Raw genomic sequence first — 15,237 nt, 5'->3', positions numbered from 1 at the left:
CTAGTAAAAAAAAATTATTAATAAAAATGCCATAAAACTATCCCCTATTTAGTAAACGCTATAACTTTTGCGCAAACCAATCAATAAACGCTTATTGCGATTTTTTTTCACCAAAAATATGTAGAAGAATACGATCGGCCTAAACTGAGGAAAAAAAATGTTTTTTTTATATACTTTTGGGGGATATTTATTACAGCAAAATGTAAAAAATAATGCGTTTTTTTCAAAATTGTCGCTCTTATTTTGTTTATAGCGCAAAAAATAAAAATCACAGAGGCGATCAAATATCACCAAAAGAAAGCTCTATTTGTGGGAAAAAAAGGATGTCAATTTTGTTTGGGAGCCACATCGCACGATCGCGCAATTGTCAGTTAAAGCGACGCAGTGCCGAATCGCAAAAAGCGCTCTGGTCAGGAAGGGGGTAAAATCTTCCGGGGCTGAAGTGGTTAAACACAACTGCCTAAAAACGCAAAAAAATGAGACTGTGTAAATGGACACATAGGATAACACTGAATGAGTTCAGGGGCAGTTGAAAAAAGTGTCCAACTGCCTCTGAACGCGAGTTTAACAGCGTCTCGTGTGCATGAGGCCTCAGACACCAAACACGGCTAAACGCGGCTACACACGGTAACTCGCATTTAGCCGCGTTTCATTTACAGGAGTTTTTAATTTTTGGCTATTTTGAAAAAAAAAAAATAAAAATGAATACATTTTTTTTTCAAATGCTTCTAAACGCAAATGCGGCTAAACGTGGCTAAACACGGCATGTAAACGCGGCAAAGCGGATGTTTTAAACGTGGGTTACTATCTGTCAAGTTAAATCGTTCAGGAGAGGTTGTAAAAACATCCTGTGTACATTAAGCCTTACAGCTCCTTTTGAAAATGCTAGTTCTCTGGCTATCATACGTATGATTTGGCATTAATACTTTCAAGTATCCTGACTTCTCTGACTTCTGTCTGCGTGTCTGTTCAGGTCTAAGACTCTAAAGAACTATGGAAGGCAGCCAGTCAGCTGGAATTTTCAAAAGGAGGTCAACATAGATATTATAAGACAATGGGGTTGATTTACTAAAGGCAAATAGGCTCTGCACTTTGCAAAGTGCAGTTGCACTCTGCAAGTGCAGTTGCTCCAGAGATTAGTAAATGAGGTAAAGTTTCACTTTGCAAAAAATACCCAATCACGTGCAAGGAAAATTTAAAAAACAGCATTTTTGCTTGCATATGATTGGTTGTTGGAAGTCAGCAGAGCTTCTGCTCATTTACTAAGCTCTGGAGCAACTGCAAAGTGCACAGTCTATTTGCCTTTATTAAATCAACCCCAATAATTGCTTGATCTTGCCATATTCATTGATTCTATTCTCTCTGTGAGAATGTGTGTGATACCCCAAGGGCCAACAATTATGTTGGTGCTTGTGGTTGTTATCAACAATTCAACTATCACAATATCCTTAAGCACTTGCCTACTAGACACTTAAACCCCCCTCCTGACCAGACCATTTTTCAGCTTCCAGCGCTCTCACACTTTGAATGACAATTACTCAGTCATGCAATACTGTACCCAAATGAATTTTTTGTCCTTTTTTCATACAAATAGAGCTTTCTTTTGGTGGTATTTGATCACCTCTGGGTTTTTTTATTTTTTTGCTCTATAAATAAAAAAAGACCCAAAATTTTGAAAAAAAAATAATTATTCCTAATTTCTGTGATAAAATTTTGCAAATTATTATTTTTTCTTCATAAATTTTGGCCACAATTTATACTGCTACATATCTTTGGTAAAAATAACCCAAATTAGTGGATATTATTTGGTCTTTGTGAAAGTTAGAGAGTCTACAAGCTGTGGTGCAAATCATAAAAAATTGATCACACCTGATGTTCTGACGGCCCATCTCATTTCTTGCGACCCTAACAAGCCAGGAAAGTACAAATACCCCCCAAATGACCACTTTTTTGAAAGTAGACATTTCAAGGTATTTAGTAAGATGCATGGTGAGGTTTTTCATGTTGTCATTTTTTCCCACAATTCTTTGCAAAATTAAGATTTTTTTCCCCCGCAAAATTGTCATTGTAAGTGTGGTATTTCTCTCACATGGCATGTGTATACCACAAATAACGCCCCAAAATACATTATGCTACTCCTCCTGAGTATTACGATACCACATGTATGGGACTTTTTCACAGCCTAGCCACATAGAGAGGACCAAAATTCAGGGAGCACCATCAGGTGTTCTAGGAGCATAAATCACACATCTAACTTGTTGACTACCTATTACACTTTAAGGCCCTGGAGCACCAGGACAATGACACGTGACACTGATGTGGCACTGATGACAGATGGCACTGATACGTGGTACTGATGGCACGTGACACTGATATGGCACTGATGACAGATGGCACTCATACGTAGCACTGATGACACGTGACACTGATGTGGCACTGATGACAGATACGTGGCACTGATGACACATGGCACTGATGACAGATGGCACTGATGTGTGGCACTGATGACACTGATAACAGATGGCACTGATGACAGATGGCACTGATACGTGGCACTGATACGTGGCACCGATGACACGTAACACTGATAACAGATGGCACGTGACACTGACAGGTGGCACTGGGGACAGGTGGCACTGATAGGTGGCACTGGGGACAGATGGCACTGGGGACAGATGGCACTGACAGGTGGCACTGGGGACAGATGGCACTGGGGACAGATGGCACCGATAGGTGGCACTGGGGACAGTTGGCACTGATAGGTGGCACTGGGGACAGATGGCACTGACAGGTGGCACTGGGGACAGATGGCACGGTAAGGTACTGTGGGCATGTGTGTTTGTGTGTGTGGGCACTGTGTTTGTGTTCACACACTCACACTGCAGCCGGAGGTCGCTCTCCCTCCTCACACGCGGTCTCTGTGTGAGGAGGGAGAGCCGGTGATGAGAGATGATCTAATATGAGATCATCTTTCATTGGACACTCAAATCGAGTGCTAAATGGCCGCTGTGATTGGCCATTTAGCACGATCTGTGATTGGCTGTGTCCAAGGGACACGGTCAACACAGATTTCTCCTGATACACACCCGCGGAGACGCGCAGGGAGGATGTAAACAGGAGGATGTCCAGGGACACCCTCCCGGCAATTGAGCGCTGTAGATGTCTTTTGTCTATAGCGCAGGCGCGAGGTGGTTAAAGTGATATTAAATGTATTTTTACTTTATGTTTTAAAGACGTACACTTGCATGATATGATGAATCTTTTTATGAAAATTACCTGTTTAAAGCCCCTTTCACACAAGCTGGCCGATCAGGTTTGTCTGTCAGTTTTTCAGGCAGACCCAATCAGATCTTCCATTCTCCTCTATGGGTGTAAATGAAAATGTGTCCACTTACATCTGCCGACATCCAATCCAAAAAAAACAAACGGATGGGGATCTGTTCCCTTTCTGTCTAGTGGAACGGATGTCAGTTGTGTGTAAACGGACAGCCAGTCCACTTACACCTGACCATCCATAGAGGAAACTGTATCTCCTGTTGGAGTCAGCCCTGTGCGGGCTCATGTGGCCAGTCCTCAAGCCACTGGCTCCTTCTGCCTGTTTGCTGGCTTCTCCCTAGCTAGCCGGCTGCTAAGGAGACACCTGTGCATGCACGCTAGCAGCCAGTGCTGTGTGCATCCATAGACACACATAGCACCCAGCAAAGCCACACGACTGCTCCCTCCTGCATCCATCAATTTGACTTACAGCAGCAGGGGCCTATCACTTCACTTCAGCACCCTCCCTCCTCTACAGCATGGGAGATCCAGGGAGTGACGCAGATCGTCCTGGGAGCCACCAACAGTGACACAGGACTGCAGGTGTTTGGGGACAGGGGGCCACAGTAAGGTATCAGGGTGTTTTTTTTTTTTTACCTTAATGCAGAGTATGCTAAACACTGACCTAGTTTGATGAATATCAAACTATATTCTACCAGAAGAATCCAACACAAATTCAGAGTGATTTAGTTCTCTGTTTTTTTTTTTCCGGAACTGAACAGTGACAGTATTTCTAGGCACATACCCTACATAAATGTCATACAAAGTTATTTAATGGGAAGCACGTTTGATCAGCTTGAACTGGAGACTACAGAACAGGGCATATGTTCATCCAGATAATAGTGGTCATGTTAGATTGTCTGCTAAGGTCTTTGTGACATCACAAGCTCTATTTGGAGTTTTTATCTTGGGCAGAACTCTGACCTGCAATCTTCAAAGCACTGGCCAAATCCTTAGACAAGAGAATTAGTTTGCTATTCACATGTTAATGATTCACCTAGGTTTGCGAACACAAAGGCACTTCCTAAATCCTTCTTGCAATAGGAAGATTTAAGAAGGGGGTGGATGATTTGTAACACAAAAAACATCCAGGCTTTTAACCACTTTCTAAATGAGGCATGCACATTTTATCTGTGCATCTCTTGCCGTTTTGCAGGCTTTTTGTTCAGCATTTTACAAGTGTTCTTGTGGGCATCTGAGACTTGAGCATTTTTTTTATTACTGTCAGCCAATAGAAAGCTATTTACTAGAGAAAAAAAAATGTAGGACATGTTCATTTTTCAGGCACCCCCATTGAAGTCTGTTGGGGCCAAAAACCCTTATAGCATGTAGCTAAAAAAAAGCTTTTTGGAGCTTCAAGCTTGAAGTTCTGGTGTGAACAGACACAGCTGAAAACCTTGGAAGTTTGGACATTGTGTGTGTTGCCAGGTTCTGGGCTACAGCAATATGGAGAAGGAGACATTGCCTTGTATTCTTCTCTCCCTCTACTAAGATACTGATGGAATGCTGTACCATTCTTCTCCGGATAGCAAGGGGAAAGCTAAAGCCAAGCTAGCCCATAGACTTCTATGCAGAGCACTACGAATCCTGGAAGTTGTAGTTTGAGACAGCAGACATACAGTATATTGTGAGGAGTCTATTCATTTCATTCCTACAGCTCCCAATAGGAACCGTGCCATAGGAGGAGTGGAGAAGTGATTTTTATTAAACTGCCCGGGAAAGTTCTTCCTCTTGAAACCAAGGGAGTGAGAGAGAAAACCTCTGTCTGAATATTCACCTGCCAGCGGGAGACCATACCAGCGGAGATCCAAGCCTGAGGCTAGGACTGAGGGCACCTGGGGTACAGCACCACCCACATCATAGCTCCTTCACTGCTGCAGCAGGGAGACTGGAGTGTCCACTCACCCTCTGCTTCCCACCGCTGATCGCCAGACTGGAGGCTTTCAGGGAGAGACCTAGGGGGCCCATTTTCTACAGCGAGAGGTCACCACAGCATCCTGGGGACGGGTGAGAGGGCTATTCTCCCATTGCCGATACTGCTAGCAAGGACTGAGCCACTGAGAGCTGGACACCAAGTGTACCCAATCCATACTGCACTCCGTATCGCACTAATTCCAGATCTCGATTGTACCTATACCAACTCTATGCCGCATTATACCAAACCTTTACCACATCTGAACCACATCTACCCTGCACCTGTGCAGAGACTATACCGTACCTATACTGAATGCAGGTTAACTGGGGCTGTCGTTAAATGCACTGACGCTTTTAAAGGGCCCCAACAAGCCCAGTTTGCTACCATACTCCTTTTCGTTTGGACATTGCATACCGAGTCAGTCTAGGACTAGCATTGCCACCATAAATGTGCTTTGGCAGTTTGGCAGTATAGTTCCAACATTCAGTAGATTAAACTTTACTACTACTCACTCTTGCCTTTGAGGTAGCCTTTCTACTGTTTATGCTGATCTAAACTGTGTTATTACTATGGTCATTCCATTTTATGCTTGCCTAGTTACCAACCACATTGGGAGACAACATATTAAGTTTGCCTTTACTACCTGGTTTGGTGCTGGTTTTCTTTGCTAAAGCACTACTACTGGGTACAAAGTATTACTTTCAGTGAATTCCTGTGACATTGTATATTTATACACTCAAACTGGCGTGTCAGAGGGGCTGAGGCTCTTGAGAAGGTCGAGGCAAAGAACAGAGGACCCACCCTATCCAGCGACTTCTATAGGGGTAGCACTACACCCGTTTCCAGAGCTTCAACCTGAAAAAATTTCAGCTGTGAATGGGATAACTAACTCCAGAAACAAAAGTGTAATATGTTGCAGCTTACCAGTCCTTAGATGTAGTGTCTGCTTTAGTTTTCCTTTTTTTTTCTCTTAGATGAAGACCATTTCCAACAAGTACAACAAGTACAAGTATCCTTGTCACTTCCTGTGAGCTGAACTGGAAGCATAAAACAATATTATAGTTCTTCTGTATGCTACTAATCTCCACATTCCCCATGGAATGGAGGTGAACCGAGGCCTATATATACAACGTTCAGCTCGTGTGACAACCAGGGCTCCCTCGATAGATACAGTAGAGGAGTGAGCATAGATAGCCAGAGGCAGGAAGTGCATTATTCAAGGATTACAAGGTGAAAATAAAGGAATAACGTCCTGAAAAAGAAAACTGATACAAGCAGCTCATCTATAGACTGGTAAGCTTTAATATATACTTATTTTATGGTTTAGATATGTTTAAGATGTCCATGTACAAACAGATAATCAGTAGAGGCCTTCCTTTCTGATATTCTGCCTAGATGTACACCCTGGAAACTTTCTAGATAAAGAGCCTATCTTCTCATCAGTTCTCCCAGAGTATGAAAAGGTCACACATCATTTGATTTACAGACTGGGCAAACATCTAATGTCTTTGGTTAACCTTCAGACAGTCATGTTGAGGAGTAAGTTTATTTACCTCATAATAAGCCAGTATCGGTATCTACTTCTTGTAAAGCTGTGCCACCCCTTCTTGCTTCAGTGCCTAAAACAGTTGTATGTGTCCAGAGTGTGCAGACCAAGAGATTGTTATCTCATTCATACACGTGTGACTATTCTTTGAGGCTTAAAGGAGTATCCCATGAAGAACTTTTGCACCTTGAACATTGCTATCATTGATCACTAGCAGTGAATGACACTGCCAGACTTCTGAAATCTCAATGTCATAATGTATGGCCAAATCTCATGAGGATCAGGCCGTCTGCCCTACAGAAAAGGTGGTCTTGCCGTTCTGTGTATGGCCAACTTGATGTAGCCCCCTGGTCCTAAACTGGGGCTACTATGTAAATTTAGTCTAGCTCCACTGTAGGCAGCTCAGACTGAGTGTATAGTTCTCAAATTGTTTTTCTCCAAGCTTAGTCGGGGTGTGATTTTTCCACTGTCGCCTGTAGGTGGCACTGTTACTGCAGGTTCTCTACCACTGATACATACCGGGGAAAGATATTTATTTCTGTCACAGTTGATGGGTGGGGTCTTTTTGCCTCTGGAGATGCTATTGGAGGGAGCTTTGTGACCAGGCCCAAAGGCCTATTTGGAGGCTATGTATGCTGAGGTGGTTCTGAGGCTGTCCTGCCTGGGGTGCAGGAAGCAGTACCAAGGTGAGAAGGTCCAGGGGAGGTCCCTTGCTAGAAAGAGCCAGAATGAAGACTGGTCTCTCAGAAGGGCCTGGTGACCTGCTTTGAGAACGTACAGGCTTTCAGTGTTGCCAGGTCGGCTTAAAAATCTTGGCACTGTGAAGCTGGATTTTATTATGGATCTGAAGAGTCTTTAACTCCTTGGCGGCCTCTCAGCGAGTGGGCCTTGGCGCCGAGCGGTTGCATATTTGTATTCATTAGTGTAAATACAGCTGTGCCCAGGGCACACGATGCAGGAACAGTCCTTGGCGACTAACGGAAAGCTCCAATCGCTACTTGCATGTGACCACTGTGACAGCCAATCACGGAAGTCACATGATCATAAACACGCCTTCTGGCATCCTAAACCCCTTAAAGGGCCTGGAGGCGCTGGCTCCAAGAGGTTAAGAGACCTGCTGTGGTCTCTGGACTCCCGACCACTCACTTCTTCCAACTCATTTCCAGGTTTGACATTAAAAACTTTGAAAAGACAAAACGTGACTGGCGCCTGACTTTTGTTCAAGATTCCCCATTATAGCCATGGATTCAGCCCTGAGGTAAGAACTGGCACACTCTCTGTCAGGTGTCACTGTGCCTCTAGGGTACCAGGGGGTGCTACATTTACAATACTCAGAACAATGAACGGTCAGTTCTGATTGGTTGTTGTATTCTTTCTGTACATTGCTTTAGTATAAATGGTCATCCACAGGCATCTGGGTTTTACAAGTCTATATCTACATACTAGAATAGAATATTGTTTTTGTATTGGCAGCACTGTGGTTTTCCAGGTGAACTTAACACTTTCTAAAATGGTCCATCTGCACAATGGTAAATATGGACACATAGAGCCATGCAATGGGAAAATTCACACACACCTAACTGCAACCTCAATGGGGTCATCTGCGGTAACAGATATATTGTACATTCCTGTAGTATTTTCTACTATGTAAAACACTGAAATATATTCTAACCATGTTGGCAAGCTGCAGACGTATTAACAATGCTGCCAAATTAAAGTGAATTGACAATTTAGAAGAGCCTTTGCTTTGTCAGGAGCATAGTACTGCATTATACTGCAAGGGAGAGCGTGTGCTACATGTGCTCCACAAGCACCATGAAATGAGTATTTTGGATGCAATTGCAGACTTGATCTTACTGTATAGAATGCACTCTATCCAATTAGTTCTGCTGACTAACCCTTCAGATTTACTCTTCTTCATTACAATAATGTGCAGTACAAACACTGAGGAGGGAAGGCAGTCATAATTGGGTTCAGGGAGAGCTATGGTGTACATTTAGCCATATCAGTTAATAGGGATTCCCCAATAAGAGAAGTCACAATGCATTTCCTTCCAGTTAAACATTTTCTAAATAAAAGGTAAAAGCAATATATTGCATACCACAGGTTTATCGTAATCATGACGAGTCTCACTACTGAGAACACATGTCCCAAGCTGCACCTGGCATCCTTATTGTTGCTCCACTTACAGATGAATAGAGCTTGTTAAGCACAATGCTTCAGCGCACTTTGGCAGATGCCAACATATACCACTGTACACTCGCAGTCTGTCAATGTATGCAGCAGCATTACACATCCATGCCAACCTCCTTTCACTATAGACCGGAAGAGTGATTGCCCTGAAACCATCAATACACATCACAGCTTACATGATGCACAGTGTCAAGTGGTATTTCCAATGATACATCCAATGTCTGTTCATAAGTCCTAATTTATATTGATGCAATGCACTGGAAGTAATGTTTTTGCATGCAAATCACAAATTCCCTCTATAGGGCAAAATATACAAAATATATGCCAAATGATAGCTTTTCCATAGGGACCATCTATACACAGCAGTTTTGATCACATTTAAGTTGTAGGAGTAATGCAATGAAAGTTTCTGCTCATTCTTTCCTATGACCCAGTTTACACCAGTGCTGTGCAACCTTGTTTGATCAAAAAAAAAAAAAAAAGGAAAAAACGCAGAGTGCATGCTTATCCGTGTAAAGAAAATGATTTAAGGGCTTCAAAGCATACTTTACATTGCAGGTCAATTTCTACAACTGATCCTCACTGCATTGTTGTAAACTGTTCTTTCCAGATCTGGGTCCTTCAATTTTATAGTAAATAAAGTTTTTCATGCGTGGTAGTTTCAATAATCTCTTTCAGGGTTGCCAACTGTCAGTAAATTCATGGACAGTTTATAAAATACATGATGTTTACATCTGTCTATGAACATTCATGGACAGATGTACAAATAACAGATTTCACAAACTGTCCATGAATTTACTGACAGTTGGCAACTGTAATCTTTTTATACATGAGTTTCATCAGAGTTTCTTCTTGGTGTACAAGAACGCGTAGATAGCTTAAAGTGGATGTAAACCCAATGTCATCCTTTCTAAACTACTGCCATAGGGGTTATCTATAAGGATATACATGACTCCTGCATGTATCTTTACCTGTCAAATGTCTCCCCTCTGTCTGTTATGAGACCCGAAAAACTGCATATTCTGTGGGTGGGTCTGTTGTCTGGAGCTCGGTGGGTGGAGTCGTGATGTCAGTAGAATCCCCGCCCACCTCTACACTCCCCTTGTCAATATGCATTTTCTCCTGTGTATTTCTAACACTGAACTTCTGCTATGATCTCTAACATCCAGTGAAAAGACAGGAAAATAACCACATGACTTCAGCATGCCAAATCATGCTGAGGTGTGGAACAGCCAATCCTTGCAGAGCTGCTGAAGAAAGGAGTGGGGGAGGGAATTAAAAAATCATGCATATGTCTTAGGCTGTCACTCACAGCAAGGGGGAGTATTTGAAGTTGAAGTTTTTCTCACTGAACAATAAAAGAGGATTGCTCAGAGATGGATTAACTCTGTGTGGCAAGACTGGGCTCAAATGATAGCAAATCTTATACTCTACAGTATGATTAAAAAAAAAAATGGGTTTACATCCACTTTAAGGCTGGGTTCACACTTGCAGATGCAGCTCACAGCAGGGGTCTGGTGCGTCCCTGTTCTCCATTTCAGGGATGTATCAGGCCTGAATTTTTGCCTGAATTCAGACATGAAACAGAGCCAAAGACGCACAGGACTCTGTGCAATCTGCTCCGTGGCCCTCACAGAGATGTGTGAACCGGCTCCATAGAGAGCCGGGAACACTCTCCTGTCATGCGAATTGGATGCTGGGAAACTCACATCCAATTCGCACTAGTGTGAAGTCAGGCTCAAAGAAACCCGTGCTGAGAAAACCACAGAGGCCTACATTGCTTCCCACCTTAACCACTTCCTGCCTGACCTATAGCAGAATGACGGCCGTCGGTGGTTCCGTTATCCTGACTGGACGTCATATGGCATCTTTCAGGATAACAGCCGGCGCGCCCCCGTGGGGGCGCCCAGTGCGGCGATCAGTAGTGCGGCGTGTCAGTCTGACACACCACAACACCAATCTCGGTTAAGAGTCTCTGACAGACGCGAGTAGAGGAGAGCTGATCAGAGGCTCTCCTGACACTGCGGATGCCCACAATCGATGGCCCCCAGGTATGCCACCCTGGACCACCAGGGATGACGGTCAGTGCCTAAACAGATGCCATTCAGTGCCCAGATTCCAATCAGTGCACATCAGCAATGCCTAACAGTACCACCCATCAGTGTCCACCAGTGCCACCCATCAGTGCCGCCCATCAGTGCCACCCATAAGTGCCCATCAGTGCCGCCTCTCAGTGCCGCCTATCAGTGCACCTCATCAGTGCCACCTCATTGATGCCAGCTTATCAGTGCCTGTCAGTGCCGGCTCATCAGCGCCCGTCAGTGAAGGAGAAAACATACTTATTTACAACATTTTAGAACAGAAACAAAGAAAAGCGTCTTTTTTTTCCCAAATTTTTCGGTCTTTTTTTTATTTGTTTAGCCAAAAAAAAAAAAAAAATGCAGAGGTGATCTAATACCACCAAAAGAAAGCTCTATTTGTAGGAACAAAATGATAACAATTTTGTTTGGGTACAGTGTAGCATGACCACGCAATTGTCATTTAAACAGCGACAGCGCTGAATGCTGAAAATTGGCCTGAGCAGGAAGGGGTGGTAGTGCCCTGTATTGAAGTGGTTGAAATGCTATTTGCCTGACGCTAATATTGATCCTGTGATTTAAAAAACATTCTGAGCCACTGACCTGGAACAACCAGAGTGCAATCATAACTCTTGATCTGTAGGTTTGTTTCTGGGCACTGGCTAAAAGACATTAGAGGCGGTACAAGGCTCTATCCACACCTGAACAACTTTATGTTCTGGCATGGGTGCAAACTCCTGCCTTTAGATTTGTACCCAGCATACATATGCCTATTTATAGCCGTGTACAGCCATTGACTTCTCTAGGTAGCTGTATGCAGCTTGTGTGGCTTCCCTGGTGGGGGAACATACTGGAATTTTTACTATACTGCTATATAGTAAATAGTTTCTGACTTAAATATTAGATATTAGGCATGTTTGCCCTTTACTCAACGTTCAGGAAACCTATGGCAGCTCATACAACCAGGCGGTTGAACAAAGAAAATGACCTGATTCCCCCATCCACACATTCGAGGTGGATAGGAGAATCAGTCCCGCTGTGCCTTTATATTCTGACAGTGAAAAGACTTCTACGCCATCAGAATAGACTGATCAGCTATAGCGGTTGACGCCGATCATGTGGAAGTTTTCCAACAGGCTGGTTGTACAAAAGTTGATCAGTAGATTGACTCAGTACAACCAGGCTGCCCATACAGGGAGCAAAATTCAGCCAGTCTCTGCTGAACTGTCTGAAGTTCAATCCATGTTTGACCAATTTAAGCTTGAAAATTGCTTGATTCCCCCATCAACACTCTCAGTGTTGATGGAGGAATCCCTCCCGCTGTGCTAAAGTATTCTGACAGCGGGAGGTTTCCCCACCGTCGGAATACAACGATCACTGCTGGTGGCTATAGTTATTATTATTATTATTATACAGTATTTATATAGCGCCAACAGTTTACGTAGCGCTTTACAACTTGAGGGTAGACAGTACAAGTACAATACAATTTGATACAGTAGGAATCAGAGGGCCCTGCTCCTTAGAGCTTACAATCTAAGAGGGGAGGTCAAGAGATACAAGAGGTAATAACTGTGGGTGATGTGCTGATTATAGTGCGCGAAAAATACCCGTCAGGGTGGATGTACTGAAATAGATCGATAGATTGACTTCAATACAACCAGCCATTGAAATTCGTCCGCTCAATCTGTCAATGGCCGGCTTTATCCTTCTTCTACCTAGAAACTGAACTTTTACTTTGTCCATCAACTCATCCCTTCACAGCTATTATCTATTGTAACAACTGCCTGTCCCATTGTAGTCTGTAAGCTATCCAGAATGGGACCCTCCTAACCCTCTTGTCCTGAAGTGTATTGTGTCTGTATCACCCCCCTTTATTTTGTAAAGTGCTGTGCAAACTGTTGGCGCTATATAAATCCTGTATAATAATAATGTTTGGCCAGAAACTGAAAGTTTGTATGGTATAAATAATCCCAACAGATAACTCTGCAGAACTAAATTCTGAAAAAGTTGATTAGTCAAGCTGTAAATTGTATCTGATGCCGGAGAGCAGATAAAGCCCACTGCTACCATCTAGGTAATCGCTGTGCAATAAACAGGTCATTTGCATTTGGTGCATTACAATTGGTTTCGGGATTAGGGATCTTTGGGAGAACAATTATTCCTATCTGCTTGTCACGCTAGTGCTTGTGTTTACACAATTAGATTAGAAATAGCGTTGAAGAGTGAATAAATTAACATTACCATATAACATACCAGGACTATATTAAGACAGGATAAAACAAATACATTCATTCTATAGGAATAGACTGCATCCCTAGAGCAGTATAATGCCTGAGAAGTTACCAAATTATGGTTATCAGCTTTTTCAGAAATGGGATAGTAGGGGAGGCATGGTGATTCCAATTATTCCCCTGAACCCCACATCACAGGGGCAGCACAAATGTCCACTTATACATACATATATATATATATATATATATATATATATATATATATATATATATATATATATATAACTGCTTCTTACAACCTCCTAAGGAGGAACCACAAGAACACTTTGTCTGGCTGACCTAAGTTGCTGCTGTATTCTTGTGAAGCAAAACTGTCAGTGTATTCCACACAAATGATTATATAAACCAGACACCACCAACCTTATTTCCAAAGCTGCCATTCATAAGACACTCCATCCACTCACAAATGTCCACATTGCTGCAAGACAAGTGCTGGTAATAAGGGATAATTGCAGATCCCAATTCAATGGCCAGCACACAATTGTCATTATTGCCTGAAAGGTCTGGTAATATGCCACCTACTGTGTGCCCTCGCCTTACATGTCATTTACCATAGCTAAGACATTTCTACATGCAGGGAGCATAAACTTGAAGAAGTCAGCATTTGTCCTGGGCAAGATCAGATAAAACATCAGAAACTTGCTGGGACTATTCAGCTTCTCAGCACAAAGTGCATTTAGCTGTCCTGGGACACAATCAATAGACATTTGGCTTTGCACAAAAGGATGTCAAGAATATCAAGTGAGAAGGGTGGCCAGAGCAAGCCAATGCTGCAATAAAGAACAAACAAAGGAAACATCAGCACTATACTAACTCACAACAAGAGATGGTAAACATAAACACAAAGGCTTATTTCATGATGCATGGAAACAAATGACGTGTGCCCAGAGTATTCAATGAGGATTCAGTCTATGCCACCCTTGGGATGTACACAGTTCATTGTTGAGTGCTACTATAGGATTCAGCCTATGGAACTAGTGTGATGTACCCAATTCATTGTTCAGTACCAGTATACAATTCAGCCTATGGAACTAGTGTGATGTACACAGATCATTATTGAGTACCACTACTAGATAATTCACCCTACAAACACTGATGTAGGTGTATTCAGATCATTACTGAGAAACGGTATAGAATTCAGCCTATAGATGTACAGTACACAGGTCATTGTTTAGCTATATAACTCAATCTATGGACACTAGTGGGGTGTACATATAGATCATTGTTGAGTACCACTATACAATTCAGTCCATGGACACTAGTGGGATTTACACAGGTCATGGTGAGTACTGCCTATGGATGTACATAGTTCATTGTTGAATATCACTATATATATTAACCTATAGACACTGATGTAGGTGTACACTGTTCATTGAGGAGTACCACCATAAAATTCAGTGTATGAACACTAATGTTGGTGTACACAGTTCATTAATGAGTATCTCCACAGAGTTCAGCTTATGGACACTAGTGGGATTTATACAGTCCATTGATGAGTACCACTATACAATTCAGCCCATGGGCACTAGTGGGATGTATACAGTCCATTGTTGAGTATTACTATATAAATGAACCTATAGACACTAATGTAGGTGTACACTGTTCATTGAGGAGTACCAGCATACAATTCAGTCTATGAACACTAATGTACACAGTTCATTGCTGAGTACTACTATACAATTCAGCCTATAGACACTAGTGAGATGTACACTGGTCATTGCTGAGTACTACTATACAATTCAGCCTATAGACACTAGTGAGATGTACACTGGTCATTGCTGAGTACTACTATACAATTCAGCCTATAGACACTAGTGAGATGTACACTGGTCATTGCTGAGTACTACTATACAATTCAGCCTATAGACACTAGTGAGATGTACACTGGTCATTGCTGAG

General features: G+C 42.6%; 1 protein-coding gene across 1 annotated transcript in view; it reads right to left on the bottom strand.

The window, feature by feature from the left end:
• The window catches only part of SPSB4 (splA/ryanodine receptor domain and SOCS box containing 4), a 209,577-nt gene that overhangs the window by 193,130 nt on the left and 1,210 nt on the right, over window positions 1-15,237 (bottom strand). The gene's annotated exons all lie outside the window — the stretch shown is intronic.

Source organism: Aquarana catesbeiana, linkage group LG04 (assembly GCF_042186555.1).
Source record: "Aquarana catesbeiana isolate 2022-GZ linkage group LG04, ASM4218655v1, whole genome shotgun sequence".
Lineage (NCBI taxonomy): Eukaryota > Metazoa > Chordata > Amphibia > Anura > Ranidae > Aquarana > Aquarana catesbeiana.
Note: the sequence above shows the minus strand (reverse complement) of the source record. Positions and strands in the feature narration are given on the sequence as shown.